The sequence below is a fragment of the Hetaerina americana genome, unplaced genomic scaffold, assembly GCF_022747635.1.
Source record: "Hetaerina americana unplaced genomic scaffold, ioHetAmer1.1.p SCAF_11, whole genome shotgun sequence".
Lineage (NCBI taxonomy): Eukaryota > Metazoa > Arthropoda > Insecta > Odonata > Calopterygidae > Hetaerina > Hetaerina americana.
Genome location: NW_027286181.1, coordinates 31,092,634 through 31,098,074, shown reverse-complemented (window position 1 = coordinate 31,098,074; position 5,441 = coordinate 31,092,634).

Below are 5,441 nucleotides of genomic sequence, written 5' to 3'. Positions count from 1 at the left end.
ATACTTATTGTCAGAACGTGTCGAATGGGAAGGTATTCCAATATGCACTTTGATAATCAGCTGGCTAATCGTGCGCGGGTCATTTGTCCACTGCAGAGTGGGTGATAGTGGATAGGAGCTGATTTTTCCTGATAACAGAACGGCAAAAGATTACTCAACAGCTAATCGCGTGGTTTAGAATCGGATTCGATTTTCGGCAATTTTTTCTCCAAATGTTCCCCCAAACCGATTGGATATGCATTACAATTGTCAAGATCACCGGTTCCTTAACAAATTTCACACTCACGCCTCTTCATCAGAATAAAGTGGAATGTGCGCGATATGTTGAAGATAATTAATTGATAATTATCATGCTGAACATTCGATACCAGAGTATTTTCATTAATCGAGAGATATGCAGTCAGTCAGTCACACAGATAAATCCAAAAAATAAACGTACGTACCTGCATCAATTAACCTTCCAGTAATCCACTAATCACGAACCATGGCGACTACTGAGGCCTTCAAAAGATAATGATAGTGGTGGAAGTATTAAGGTATTACGGTGGGTTGAAATAATTTTGAATTTTAAGCAATAGAAAGTATTCTTACTTGGAACAATATTCATACCCGAGACTGAAATCAAACCCTCGACCAAAGGAATGACCAACGGGATCTACCATGCTACCGGGATTGGATTACTGCATACCAGTTTATTTGGGTTGTATGTCGCAAATATATTGGTCTTGGTTTGGTTTGGATGATTACCATACCCCTTTTGGAGATCAGGTTTGGCTTTAATAAAATTCAAAATGAATATTAATTAAGAATGGACGATGCTTTTGGATACCTACCATCTCCCCCAATCATAGCATTGTCTACTACAGCATGCGCCACAATATCTAAATTTAAGAATCGAGTTCTAAGAATTTGCTTAGATGACTCAGGCCCTTAATTGATCAACTAAATTGTGAATCCACGTCTATGTTTTGAAAGATGATGGCAGCGAAAATGACTCATTAGCCCTATCGTACTAAGGTAGGAGAGATAGTAAAAACGAGGTTGGAGAGATCAATTACTCGTATCTAGACCCAAAAGATATAAGATGCCATTTTTCCCTTGAACGATAAGGAATATGAATAGCTTCAAACGACTGCGCGAGGGGAAGGAAGTATTTTTAAGTGTCTTTTCTAATTAGCCTACTATGTTTTCATTGTTTCATCTAACCTTTATTTAATTGTCTTTCTTGTTACTAGCAGCTCGTCTCATATTCGTATGCAAGGATTTCACTCTTGGATACCGTGGTGAATGTGGCCAGCATTTAATCCATTGTCTGAATAAGAGAATATGTTTGATGATAACTAGCAATTGAGAAATACTTCATTTTTAATGGGTCATGCCTATTGCAGAATCACTCCCTTCCATACACCCTAGCGGTGACTCATTTTATCACATATAAGTAAAGTAAAACCCCCCTCGTCACCTGGCCAGAAAATTCGCTTACTCCATTATATGTAACGATGCTGCAATTTGGCGAATCACATATTATTTACTTCGACTTAACCCTTGGCCTTCCGATTGATCAATTTCTATATAATCGATATTCATTATTTTTCATACTCATTATTCATCTCTCTATCTACGGTTTCTCTCTATTCATTTCTATACGCTATAATTTTTTTTTCTAACCTGAATTATAGTAATCCTTCTCGTGTCCCTTTAATTCTTATTTTATCATTGCTTGAGTGTCTTATTATTTTCATGGATGATATAATACTGGATGCCGGAGATACTGAGGGGCAATAGGATGCTGAGGACTTGAATAGAGAGGAGAATTCCGGGAGATGGATGGAGGAAAAGAACAAGAATTTTGGATGAAATTAAGGAAGGCAGAAAGTACGCAGAGCTATAGAATGAATTTTTGTACGATAATATGTAGATAATACGACTTTTGCATTAAATTAGTTAGGGCTTACGAGTACAGAAGTATATAATTCCAGAGCCCATCAGAAACCTTCACCAAACAGGTAGAACACTGCTAATAATAGACAGTTCAAAGCGTTAACTCGTTGACACGTTTATCATGCACGTACTGGAGTAAACGAAAACGTATACTACTTTATTTTGAAGAGATTAGTTCCTTTCAAAATACATTGTTTTTTGAGTAGATATTACACAATTATAATTTTTTCCTATTCAGTGAACTTCGCGATCTGCTTTTTGTAAAGATTCTTATATGATATGGCAATCTGCGAGGAGGATTACCGTCAGTGGTAATTGCCCTATTAAGGATAGATTTTAGATTACCCCTAACGGCAGTTATGTTACGCATAACGTGTAATTCCTCCTTGTTTTCCCTACATTATTTTGTTATTCAGTTCTTCCTTACTTCTGCCTGCCTGCATGTGGTATTAAATGTATATACTCTTCCTTCCTCCACCCCGCTTACCTAATAGTTGAGGTAAATATAGCGTTTAGCAGAGCTATAGCCCGCGACATTTCCCCCACTCAATTTTTCTTTCTCCATCGAACATCGCCTTGCAAAATCTACTCTTCTCCAATTTTTTTTCCATTTACTGACAGTCTTTCTCTCTGTCAAACTTATTTTCTCAATTTTTCTCCAGGTCCTAGTATTAAACATTTCTAATGCGTGAGGGTAATTATTGCTAAAAAATAACCGAGATATCGGGATAAAATTTATTCTGCATATTAATTGATCCTTATGTACATAATGCTGTAAATTACAGTTAATATTGTTGATTTTTTTGTTTCGGGAAGCCGTTGATTGAAGTAACTCGCAGTATAGAGAAGATAGAGGCTCACAGTGTCATTAAGTTGCTTCATTTGAGAGGTTATAGTGCCCGGTAAAGCCACGATGAAAGGATGGCTGTATATGAAAATGATAACCTGTCATATGAAACCGTTGTGAGGTGGAAAAGGAATTTTCAAACTGCCACATGTCCCTCGCAGATGACCTAAGAAGGAGAAGGCTATCACTCTCGGACGATGCTGTCACAGTGAAGAAAGTGGAGGACTTTATCCTTTTGAACCGAAGAGCAACCATTCAAATGATCTTTAATTAGGCTGATCTTAGTCATGTCATTGTGTGAAAAATTATTCACGAAGAATTGTACATGTCAAAGGTATCAGCGCGCTGGGTACCACGACTAACGACTCCATTTCAGAAGCAAACATTGTGGCAACGACAATCAAAGCGATATGGCTTTGAAAATTTGCCACATCCGCTCTATCCTCCCGATTTCACCGCCAGCGACTTTTTCTTATTCTCAGAATTCGAGAAATTATTGCGCGGTTGGAGATTTAAGAACTCTAATGAAGTGGAACACTGGTTTTCGACTTAATCTGCTGAGTTCTACAATAACGGCTTTCGAAAGGACAAGAATCGCCGGAAGAAACTCTGAATGGTGGCTATTCAGAGAAGTTTTAAGAATAACAAAAATATTAAGTTTCTATCTCGATTATTTTTAGCAATAATTAAATGTTTACGATCCCCCAATTAAATGTTCATTCTCTAACTTGAAATAACTAGTTTCGAATCCATGCATGCCTGTTCTCCGAATTAAAGTATTGACAATTTTTTTCCTATCGTCTTTAGCGCACATGCCAATAATTCCCTTCTCATTGCCATTGTATCTTTGGCAACACAGTTTTTGTCCTAATGTCTCCAATACTATGACCATTTTCCTTCATATGCGTGAACTTCTACACTTGATCTTGTTTATTCCCTCATATTTTAAGCTTAACATAGCCTTCCTACTTCTTCAGAGTCTTATTGTTCTGGTTTATAGCGGTCAGTATCCATACCATTATCCCCATAATGGTCCTGTAAAACATTAAGCAGCAACTGCAATCCGTTGGCTCACTTGGCTGTCTGGTTGACTTTATTATCTGTAAACCTGACCTAATCACTTTACTGCCCACTTTGGTTCCAAGCTTAATCCCCTCATTGCGCCATCCTTGACATTTTATCAGCATTATTATTAGGTAATCTACCGATTAAGGTAGATTTTTGATGGACACAACTTCCAAATTTAGATTTTTGTTCAAAACACAGCCAAACATCCTACTCTATTATAAGCCATTCCTCATCTCTGTATACTTCCTACCTCCCTTCATCTCGTCCAACATCCTTATCCTATTCCTGCCCTTTCCTCGTTTGCCTAAAAATCTCTCCTCTATCACAGTCTTCCACATCCCACTGCAGATCAATACGCTCTTGATTCATTTTTCCTGCTTCCTTATGATTTCTCCCAAAAACCCCTATTCTCGCCCGCCACACTTCCTCATTCCTTTCCCCTCCTTTCGGTCAATTTCACCTTCTCCACACGCATATTTCAAAAGCCTCTAATCTTCGTCTATCCTCCTGCTTCAATGACCATCCGAGATACGTAAACTGTTCTACCTGCTCTAGTTTTTGCCGTCCTATTTTAAACATAACAGTTTCAGGATTAACTTTGAGGAATTCCTTCATTATGAGAGTAAAAAAGAAACTTTACACTGCCAAAAGTTTCTTTTTTACCCCCCTATTTTAATGTTAAGCTTAGCCTTTCTCTTTCTGAGGAATCGCATAACGCATAACATTTGTTTTATTAATATTGATTCTCATCCCATATCTATCGCACTTAATTTTTCCAATTCACTCCGCAATACTTGCAACCCCTTGGCTGACTGATAGACTAGAGCTTGGTCATCAGCAAACCTAACTGATTATTCGAATTCCCAGCTGACTTTCATTCCTATCTCTAGTTCTTCTCATGCCCCTTAAATCATTTCCTCCTCATATACTCGTACGTTGAACAGCACCAGTGATAATGGACAACCCTGCCTTACACCTCTTCCCAACATCACCCATCCAGACTCTCCGTTCCCCACTCGCACCTGAGCAGTCTGAGACATGTACGCGTTGCTGATTAGCATCCTGTCCCTTCAATCTATTCCTATTTTCTGCAAGATATTCATGAGTTTATCCCAATTCTCTCTGTCAAAAAACTTTTCGAAATCTACGAAACAGGCAAATATGTCCTGATTGTATTCTATATTCCTCTCGAGGGTGATCTCATTACTGCATTGGTATCGTATGTGCCTCTCCCTCACCCAAACGTAAACTGATTATCCCCTAATTAATTATTTGCCTTGCTCTCTATCCTTTTGTTGGTTATCCTGAGAACCACTTTAGCCACTTAAGCTACATGGGAATTAATCAGCATATACATTGAAAATTACTAATGATAGCGGGCAATCTCATCTAACTCCGCCTACCTAACACAGCCCATCCTGATTCTCCCTTTGTTAATCTTCCCTCTGTCCGTCTATTTAATGTAATAGTTTCGAATTAACTACCATAATCTGCCCTCCAGTCTTATCTTATATTGCGCCTTACTTGCATCTGCTTAGTCAATTCTGCTCTGTCGGACTCTTCCTTTAAGTCTTCACCCCGTATA